Raw genomic sequence first — 11402 nt, forward strand, 5'->3', positions numbered from 1 at the left:
GTAAAAACAAATGGTGAAAACTAATGTACAGATAGCAGGGCCTGGGGATGGCTTGGTGTAAGGATTGTCAATGTGCACATAAGAAAGTGGTTTGTGGGGTGGGAGTGGGGAGGGAGAAGGCAACAACTAGCTAAATATACCATCAGACAAATAAAGGGCATCTGGGACTTCTAGGTGTACCAGTTTTAGAATATGCCCATCTCCCCTGGTATCTGCTCAACCCACATTTCTTTTTCTCTTACGTTAGTTGAATATATATCATGGCGTGTACAGCAATCTTCAAGGAACCTTAGGCATTTCCAGTAAATATGGGGTTAAAAAAACAGAAGAAAAAGAAAAAAGGCTGCACACCTGGCTGGCTAACCTCAAATGAATTTTATTATGCACCATAAACAGTTGTAGACCATCAGATCTATGACAATCCTACAAAACAGAGAACTCCTCTTCCTCCTCATAGTGAGGGGGGTGACAGGACGGGAGGGTCCTCCATCTGGGGAGGGGGTGTGTTGTGGGTTTCCTGGGAAAGGGGGGGTTGTTGGGGGGTTGGGAGTGTTCGGTGGGGTGGGTGGTGTCAGTGGTTGGACTTTGAAGGGTTGGGGTAGGTAAGTCCCAGTGGACTACTTTCCATTTTGGTCCGTTCTTGAGGATTCTCCCTCTTGAATTCTCTGGTGGGTGGTGTCAGCGGTTGGACTTTGAAGGGTTGGAGTAGGTAAGTCCCAGTGGACCACTTTCCATTTTGGTCCGTTCTTGAGAGTTCTCCCTCTTGAATTCTCTGGGGGGGTGGTGTCCTCTGTTTTGTAAGATTGAAGAAAATGGAAAGTAGTCCACTGGGACTTACCTACCCCAACCCCTCCCACTGACCCCCAATGTAAGGAGCATTCTTCCCACTGATCACCAATGTAAGAGACATTCTTCTCACTGACCCCCAATGTAAGGGACATTCTTCTCACTGACCACCAATGTAAGGGACATTCTTCCCACTGACCCCCAATGTAAGGGACATTCTTCCCACTGACCCCCAATGTAAGGGACATTCTTCCCACTGACCCCCAATGTAAGGGACATTCTTCCCACTGATCACCAATGTAAGGGACATTCTTCCCACTGATCACCAATGTAAAGAGCATTCTTCCCACTGATCACCAATGTAAAGAGCATTCTTCCCACTGACCCCCAATGTAAGGGACATTCTTCCCACTGACCCCCAATGTAAGGGACATTCTTCCCACTGATCACCAATGTAAGGGACATTCTTCCCACTGATCACCAATGTAAAGAGCATTCTTCCCACTGATCACCAATGTAAAGAGCATTCTTCCCACTGACCACTAATGTAAGGGGCATTCTTCCCACTGACCACCAATGTAAGGAGCATTCTTCCCACTGACCTCCAATGTAAGGGACATTCTTCCCACTGATCACCAATGTAAGGGACATTCTTCCCACTGCTCACCAATGTAAGGGACATTCTTCCCACCGACCTCCCCAATGTAAGGGACATTCTTCCCACTGATCACCAATGTAAGGGACATTCTTCTCAATGACCACCAATGTAAGGGACATTCTTCCCACTGACCACCAATGTAAGAGACATTCTTCCCACTGACCTCCAATGTAAGGGACATTCTTCCCACTGTCTACCAATGTAAGGGACATTCTTCCCACTGACCCCCAATGTAAGGGACATTTTTCCCAGTGACCCCCAATGTGCGGGGCATTCTTCCCACTGACCCCTAATGAACTGGTTTAAGCATGGGTTTCCCAAGACTTGAAAATTGATTCATGAGTTCCTCTGGTGTAAAAAGGCTGAGAACGGCTGCTCCAGAGCCGAACATTCAAACCCATATTGGCACATCCCTTCTGTAGTTCTTCCTCCAGGAAACAGTGAAGTCATTCGTGGTGGGCGGACCAAGACTTTCAGACACATTCAACATGTACAGGCCTAGTGTACCCGCCCACATTCACTACAGTTCCCTGGGGATGATGGGAACTGTAGTTTCTTTTTACTGCAGAAGAGAGAGGAGAGGATATGATGTAATCCCGGCTGTTACACCTCCTCCTTGGCAGGTCAGATGCTGTTTTCTTTACAGGGATGAGGTCATGAAAATTCAATTAGACTGCTTAGTATTTTGTGTAGGGGGGGGGGTGTAGTAAAGGGTAATTTTTTTTTTTCGCCTATCCTGGAGTTCTTCTTTAAAGTGGAACTACACTGCACCACAAACCAAAAACACTTTTTAATCCATTTTTATTTTTCAAAGCACTCCCCATCCATCCAAGTCTCCATGTTTTATTTTGCCGAAAAATCACTTTGGAAAACACCCTCCACGGCCATCTTGAGTAAGGGCAGATGATTCATGTAGCATTTATTTCTTGGAATGCATCTGCCCTTAGCTTAGGCATGAGGGTGCACTTAACTGAGAAAGCCCCTCCTCCCCTCCTGAAGTCTCTTGGGATGTATGACATCGCCTAGGCCAGAAAAGCTCTGCGCTTTGTGAATGGTCTGCTTTGTGAAATGTGACCCGTCACATGTCCCAGAAGACTACAAGGAGAGGGGGGGACAACTTCCGCTTCTGATCGCCTAGGCAATCGCAGCGGAAGTGGGAGCGGGTGCCTGTCAAATTAGGGTACCTGCTCCCCCCTAAGGTGCCAATCTTAATGGGGAGCGGTGGACAAAGACTTAAAGCGGAACTTCCCCATTTGGGTGGAGCTCTACTCTTAAGAACATTGTTCCTGAAGAAGACTTTGAAAATGAAGGCTGTATAGTGGGGGGGGGGGTATTTTCTAACACAAAGTTTCTCTTCCCGTTCCCTAAACCCAAAAAAGAAAATATCTGTTACTGATTACAACACTTGCCAAAAACAGCAGCAAGGGTGCGATAAGTTGCATCGTAAACTGAAATCAATGTCAAACATTTCACCGGACGCACATGGTGGTATTTTTTACATGGCGGTGAATGTATCGGAATCTCTCAGAATTTGTTCTGGATAGAACAGGAATAAACCCTCTGTTAGATTTTATGGTTGTGTCCCTTCGATGATTTCCCTCAACTGTCTCCCAGTTAAGTATGTAGATCTAATTATGGGTGGGGCCATTCAACATATTCCCCATTGGGCACCATCCCTGATAAACAGATTGCTCCTATATACACTCACTGGCCACTGTATTAGGTACACCTTGCTACATGGCCGAATCTAGGGGTGTGCTCAGGTGGGCTATGCCTCCGACAGATTTTAGTTGTGCAACCCCAATGCCAACCCTAACCTGCCACTATACTACCCTAACCTGCCACTATACTGCCCTAAATTGACACAATACCACCCTAATCTGATACTTTACCGCCCTAGTTTGACATTATACTGCCCTACCCTGACACTATACTGATCTCATTGTGCATTGTGCAGGGAGGAGAAGGGGCTCTACTCTCTGTGCCCAGGCTGTGTGCACTGCAGGGATGTGAGAAAGAGCTTTGCCCCTGTCCTCTGCCCTGCCAGTAGTGACCCCTGTCCTCTGCCCTGCCAGTAGTGACCCCTGTACTCTGCCTCATCAACCAGTGACCCCTGTCCTCTGCCCTACCAGCAGTGACCCCTGTCCTCTGCCCTGCCAGTAGTGACCCCTGTCCTCTGCCCTGCCAGTAGTGACCCCTGTCCTCTGCCCTGCCAGTAGTGACCCCTGTCCTCTGCCCTGCCAGTAGTGACCCCTGTCCTCTGCCCTGCCAGTAGTGACCCCTGTCCTCTGCCCTGCCAGTAGTGACCCCTGTCCTCTGCCTCATCAACCAGAGACCCCTGTCCTCTGCCCTACCAGCAGTGACCCCTGTCCTCTGCCCTGCCAGTAGTGACCCCTGTCCTCTGCCCTTACAGCGGAGACTCCTGTCCTCTGCCCTGTCAACCAGTGACCCCTGTCCTCTGCCCTGCCAGTAGTGACCCCTGTCTTCTGCCATGCCAGCAGTGACCCCTGTCCTCTGCCCTGCCACCAGTGACCCCTGTCCTCTGCCCTGCCATCAGTGACCCCTGTCCTCTGCCCTGCCAGCAGTGACCCCTGTCCTCTGCCCTGCCAGCAGTGACCCCTGTCCTCTGCCCTGCAGACCTCCCATCCTTTACCCCCTGACATATTTTACTGCACCCCCACACTGGACAGGCTAGATCTTGCCCTGACTTGCTACCCAGTGTGGTCTTCTGCTGCTGTAGCCCATCTGCTTCAAGGTTGGCCATGTTGTGCGTTCAGAGATGGTATTCTGCATTCCTTGAACCATTAATACAAGGCAGGATGGATCCATGCTTACATGTTATACATGCCAAATTCTGACCCTACCATCTGAATGTTGCAGCTGAAATCCAGACTCATCAGGCCAGGCAACATTTTTCCAACCTTCTATTGTCCAATTTTGGTGAGTCTGTGCGAATTGCAGCTTCCATTTCCTGTTCTTAGCTGACAGGAGTGGCCCCCAGTGTGGTCTTCTGCTGCTGTAGCCCATCTGTTACATTTTGGACGTGTTGTGCGTTCAGAGATGGTATTCTGCATACCTTGGCTGTAACGAGTGGTTATTGGAGTTACTTTTGCCTTTCTTTCATCTGGAACCGGTCTGCCCATTCTCCTCTGTCCTCTGACATCAACAAGGCATTTTCCTCTACACCACTGCCACTCACTGGATATTTTCTCTTTTTCAGACCATTCTCTGTATACCCTAGAGATGGCGGTGCGAGAAAATCCCAGTTGATCAGCAGTTTTTTAAATACTCAGATCAGCCAATCTGGCACCAACAACCATGCCACGTTCAAAGTAACTTAAATCCCCTTTCTGATGCTCGGCTTGCACTTCAGAAAGTCGTCTTCACCACGTCTAGATGCCTAAATGCATTGAGTTGTTGCCATGTGATTGGCTGATTAGCAATTTGTGTTACCAAGCATTTGAACCTAATAATGTGGCCGGTAAGTGTACTTACTCCACAACCACACTTACTGGGATCAAAAAACATAATCGTACGTGCCTTCCCAGGGATACATGAAACACTACCAATAATCTATAAAAAAACTTTATTACAACTTTAAAAGACATTCAAATCATACACCAAGATACATCCAATGGTATATCATTTTAGGTGTGACAAATACATGGTAAAGGTTACAAATTGATATGATGGATCGACGCGTTTCATAGCAGTGTTGCTTCCTCAGGATCCACGCCTCTATTATGACAGATGATATGGCTATACAGGATTACCAGATAGAAAATTGAAACCGATATTGTGCTATAATATCAGTTTAAATTTTCTATTTGTTATTCTTGTGGAATTCCTTTATAGACAAATCTCTGAACTACATAGCTTTCAAAATGAAAAAAAAAAAAGAGGGTCTGCAGAAGGTTTTGGTTTCATCATCTAAAATGCATCCCCTAGGACAGTCATGTACAAACGAGCAAAAAAAAAAAATGGATTATCACCAGTAGATATTTACTGGCGGCACCATCTGCTGGCATGGCCAAATGACCTCATGTCTGAACTACACAGCTTCCAAAGGTTTTAAAAAAATAGAGGGTCTGCAGAACATTTTAGCTTTATCCTCTGAAAAGTATCACCTGGTATAATCGTATACACGCAAGTGTACCAGAAAAGTGGTTTGCCACCAGTAGAGGTTTAATGGCATCACCTTCTGCCGGCATGGCCAAGTGACCTCAACTCTGAACTACACAGCTTCCAAAAGTTTCCGAAAGAGAGGGTCCGAAGAACATTTCAGCTTCATCCTCTGAAACGTATCCTCTAATACAATTATGGCCATGAAGCTAAAATGTTCTGTAGACCATTGTTTCTCAACCCTTTTTCAGTCAAGGCACCCTTTAAAATTATGGACAGTCCCGAGACACCCTTTAAAATTATGGACAGTCTTGAGGCACCCCATTCTAAAATAGGGTGCCTCAAGACTGTCCATTTTAAAAGGGCACCCCATTCTAAAATCTGAAAAACTATTCTAATAGTTGTATATAACGCAGCAACATCCACACATGTAGGACATCCAACATTAGAGGGGATTTATTCTTCCAAAGCAAATACACTTTTGCACACTTGGACTGACTAGTATTCCCATGTTTCTCGCAGTTTTTCTCCATCACTGAGCTAATGTGACCCCAGCACTGATGGAGAAGGGCGGGGTAGGGTGAAGCTAGGATGCTGTGCAGGCAGCTGCCATCCTCCCTATTAACTGATGTCATTGGTTGTCAGGACGCCGGCGGCTATAAGGTCGTAATGGTGCACAATAAAGACCTGTGCCTTTGTGTAACTAAAAGGCGGGCTTGTTCCACACGCTAGCTTGTATACAAGTATTGGGCAATTTTTAGACTTTTTGCCAAGGCACCCCTGAAGAAACTTTAAGGCACCCCAGGGTGCCTGGGCACCCTGGTTGAGAGAGGCTGCTGTAGACCCTCTCTTTTTATTCTGGAAACATTTGGAAGGTGTGTAGTTCATAGATGAGGCTATTTGGCAGTGCCAGCGGAGGGTGACGCCATTAAACTTCTACTGGTGACAAACCATTTTTCCGGTACACTTGTTTCTACGTGATTGTATTAGAGGGTAATCCTTAGAAGATGAAGCATGATTGTATCAGAGGATAATATTCAAAGGAGGAAGCTGAAATGTTCAGTAGACCCTCTCTTTTTTTCTTTGGAAACACTCGGAAGCTGTGTAGTTCAGAGATGAAGTCATTTGGCAATGCCAACTGAAGGTGACGTCATAAAACTTCTACTGGTGACAAACCTTTTTTCGGTACACTTGTTTCTACATGATTGTATTAGAGGGTAATCCTTAGAGGATGAAGCTGAAATGTTCGGCAGACCCTCTGTTTTGGAAACTCTTGGAAGCTGTGTAGTTGACAGATGAGGTCATTTGGCAGTGCCAGCTGAGAGTAATACCATGAAATTTCAACTGGTGACAAACCACTTTTCTAGTACACTTGTTCACACATGATTTTATTAGATGATAATATTGAAAGGAGGAAGCTGAAATGTTCAGTAGACCCTCTCTTTTTTCTTTGGAAACATTTGGGAGCTGTGTAGTTCAGAGATGAAGCCATTTGGCAATGCCAACTGAAGGTGACGCCATTAAACTTCTACTGGTGACAAACCACTTTTCTGGTACACTTGTTCGCACATGATTTTATTACAAGGTGATATTCAAAGGAGGAAGCTGAAATGTTCAGTAGACCCTCTCTTTTTTCTTTGGAAACACTAGGAAGCTGTGTAGTTCAGAGATGAAGCCATTTGGCAATGTCAACTGAAGGTGACGCCATTAAACTTCTACTGGTGACAAACCATTTTTCCGGTACACTTGTTTCTACATGATTGTATTAGAGGACAATCCTTTGAGGATGAAGCTGAAATGTTCAGTAGACCCTCTCTTTTTTCTTTGGAAACATTTGGGAGCTGTGTAGTTCAGAGATGAAGTCATTTGGCAATGCCAACTAAAGGTGACGCCATTAAACTTCTACTGGTGACAAACCAGTTTCCTGGTACACTTGTTTGTAAATGATTGCATTAGAGGATAATCCTTACAGGATGAAGCTGAAATTGTCAGCAGACCCACTTTTTTTTTAATGTGGAAGGTGTGTAGTTCATTGATAAGGTCATTTTGGCCAGCTGAGGGTGACGCCATTAAACTTCTACCAGTTATCTGGTACACTTGTTTGTAAATTATTGTATTAGAGGATAATCTTTAGAAAATAAAGCTGAAATGTACTCTTTGATTTTTTTTTTTAAACATTTCAAAGCTATAAAGTTTGAAAAGAGCCCATCTGGTGTTGCCAGATGAGAGTGACGCCATTAAACTTCTGATGGTGACAACCCATTTTCTGGTATGCTTTTTCAAAATGTATCCTCTAGTTATGTACAAACAAGTGGTTTGTCGCTTGTAGAAGTTTATTGGTGCCACTTTCTGGTGCCATGGTCAACTGACCTCATCTCTGAACTAGACAGTTTCCAAAATAAAATAAAGAGGGTCTCCAGAACGCTTTGACCTAATCCTCTGAATTATTCCTCTAGTATAGTCATGTACAAACAAGCATTCCAGAAAAAAATGGATTGTCATCAACAGACATTTAATGGTGTCACCATCTGCTGGCATGGCCAAATGACCAGAAAAAATTATTTGTCACCAGTAGACAGTTAATGGCATCACCATCTGCTGGCATGGCCAAATGACCAGAAAAAATGAATTGTCACCAGTAGACATTTAATGGCATCACCATCTGCTGGCATGGCCAAATGACCAGAAAAAATGAATTGTCACCAGTAGACATTTAATGGCATTGCCATTTGCTGGCATGGCCAAATGACCAGAAAAAATGAATTGTCACCAGTAGACATTTAATGGCATTGCCATTTGCTGGCATGGCCAAATGACCTCATCTCTGAACTGCATAGCTTCCAAATGTTTCCAAAATTTAAAAAGAGAGGGTTTGCAGAACATTTTAGCTTTTTCATCTGAATGTATCACCTGGTATAGTTATATACAAACAAGTGTACCAGAAAAGTGGTTTGTTACCAGCAGAGGTTTAACGGCATCACCTTCTGCCGGCACAGCCAAATGACATCATCTGTGAACTGCACAGCTTCCAATTGTTTCCAAAATAAAAAAGAGAAGGTCTACAGAACATTTTAGCTTCATCTTCTGTACATGATAGTATTAGAAGATACGTTTCAGAGGAAGAAGCTGAAATGTTCTGCAGACCATCTCTTTTGAGCTTTTGGAAGCTGTGTAGTTCAGAGATGAGATCATTTGGCAGAAGGTGATGCTATTAAACCTCCGGTGGTCACAAACCACTTTTCTGGTACACGTTTGTATATGATTATACCAAGTGATACATTTCAGGTGATCAAGCTAAAATGTTCTGTAGACCTTCTCTCTTTTTTTTTATTTTGGAAACATTTGGAAGCTGTGTAGTTCAGAGATGAGGTCATTGGCCATGCCAGCAAATGGCGACGCCATTAAATGTCTACTGGTGACAATCCATTTTTTCCGGTACTCTTGTTTGTGTAGGACTATACTAGGTGATACATTTCAGAGGATGAAACCAAAATTTTCTGAGGACCCTCTCTTGTATTTTGCAAACATTTGGAAGCTGTGTAGTTCAGAGTTGAGGTCGTTTGGCCGTTGCCGGCAGAAGGTGATGCCATTAAACCTCTGTCGGTGACAAATCACTTTTCTGGTACACGTTTGTATATGATTATACCAGGTGATACATTTCAGGTGATCAAGCTAAAATGTTCTGTAGACCCTCTCTCTTTTTTTTTTCATTTTAGAAACATTTGGAATCGATGTAGTTCGGTGTTGAGGTCGTTTGGCCGTTGCCGGCAGAAGGTGATGCCATTAAACCTCTGTCGGTGACAAGTCACTTTTCTGGTACACATTTGTAGTGATTATACCAAGTGATACATTTCAGGTGATCAAGCAAAAATGTTCTGCAGACCTTCTCTCTTTTTTTTTCATCTTGGAAACGTTTGGAAGATGTGTAGTTCAGAGATGAGGTCATTGGCCATGCCAGCAAATGGCGACACCATTAAATGTCTACTGGTGACAATCCATTTTTTCCGGTACTCTTGTTTGTGTAGGACTATACTAGGTGATACATTTCAGAGGATGAAACCAAAATTTTCTGAGGACCCTCTCTTGTATTTTGCAAACATTTGGAAGCTGTGTAGTTCAGAGTTGAGGTCGTTTGGCCGTTGCCGGCAGAAGGTGATGCCATTAAACCTCTGTCGGTGACAAATCACTTTTCTGGTACACGTTTGTATATGATTATACCAGGTGATACATTTCAGGTGATCAAGCTAAAATGTTCTGTAGACCCTCTCTCTTTTTTTTTTCATTTTGGAAACATTTGGAATCGATGTAGTTCGGTGTTGAGGTCGTTTGGCCGTTGCCGGCAGAAGGTGATGCCATTAAACCTCTGTCGGTGACAAGTCACTTTTCTGGTACACATTTGTAGTGATTATACCAAGTGATACATTTCAGGTGATCAAGCTAAAATGTTCTGCAGACCTTCTCTCTTTTTTTTTCATCTTGGAAACGTTTGGAAGATGTGTAGTTCAGAGATGAGGTCATTGGCCATGCCAACAAATGGCGACGCCATTAAATATCTACTGGTGACAATCCATTTTTTTCCGGTACACTTGTTTGTGTAGGACTATACTAGGTGATACATTTCAGAGGATGAAACCAAAATTTTCTGAGGACCCTCTCTTTTGTATTTTGGAAGCTGTGTAGTTCAAAGATTAGGTCAATCGGCCGTGCCGGCAGAGGGTGACGCCATGAAACTTTGCTGGTGACGAACCACTTTTCCGGTACACTTGTTTGTACATGATTGTATTAGAGGATAAATTTCAGAGGATGAAGCTGAAATGACAGAAAATAATGGTGTACAATGATCTGTTTAAAGATCAAAGCGGTTACGTGGTACATTTTGGAACTTCCCACGTATGATCATAATTGGATACAATGAATAAATGTGTTAAACTACTGTGAAACTTTCATTCTGAAGTACTAGGAACAGCATAACGTGAGATGGCTGCTTAAAAAGAGAAGCCTGTTGAGTACTAACCTTGGAACTTGTATATGCTTAATCAAAACTATGCTGATTCTAATCCCTTCAAATTTGTTAGCTGTTTTTTTTTATTTTGCGCATAATATGTATATGCAATCTATACGCTGTAGAGATTGCCAATTTATATGCTGGATCAATATTCCAACTATCCTATCATTATTTGTATTACTGGGGCTGGACGCTTTGGATATGACTCCAGTCCATATAAAATGGTTTCTCTGTCTAAGGGTACATCAATAAAGGTATCATTTTAACATGTCTGTTTGTGCTTGAGGCATTTTCACTAGATTGCACCTTTCTGTTTCACACTTACAAATACATCAACACAAAACAACCAGTTGGAGATGTTTTTCTTGTCTTTGGTGCTACTTCACAATCTTTAAAGGCAAGACAATATCACCACCCAACTTTTAAATGTTGGCTCCCCACTGCTCTTCTACTTCCGGCACCCAGTTACTAATAAATCGTAATGGAAATACGTTTTTTTTAAGTGGTCGTGTGACTGTATAGCTTTGGTGTAGAGCGGGGCCAAAAACGGTGCTGAATCCTTAGAGTTGTGATGTCATCCCATAGGCGTCTATAGCTCTATGGCGTTGTTGGGCCTGGAAGAGATGTTAACTACCAGGGGTGGACTGACAACTCATGGGGCCCCCGGGCAATATGGGATCATGGGGCCCCTGTGTCCTTGCCCACACTCAAAGCACACCCAAAAAAGCCTATAAAAAGGTACAAGGGGCATTTCATGGGGCCCCCTACTGACCCCGGGCCCTTGGCAGTGCCCGAGTGCTCAAATGGTCAGTCCGCCCCTGATAACCACCC

The sequence above is a fragment of the Staurois parvus genome, unplaced genomic scaffold (genome assembly GCF_062004578.1).
Source record: "Staurois parvus isolate SC_StPar_1 unplaced genomic scaffold, SC_StPar_1.0 ptg001428l, whole genome shotgun sequence".
NCBI lineage: Eukaryota > Metazoa > Chordata > Amphibia > Anura > Ranidae > Staurois > Staurois parvus.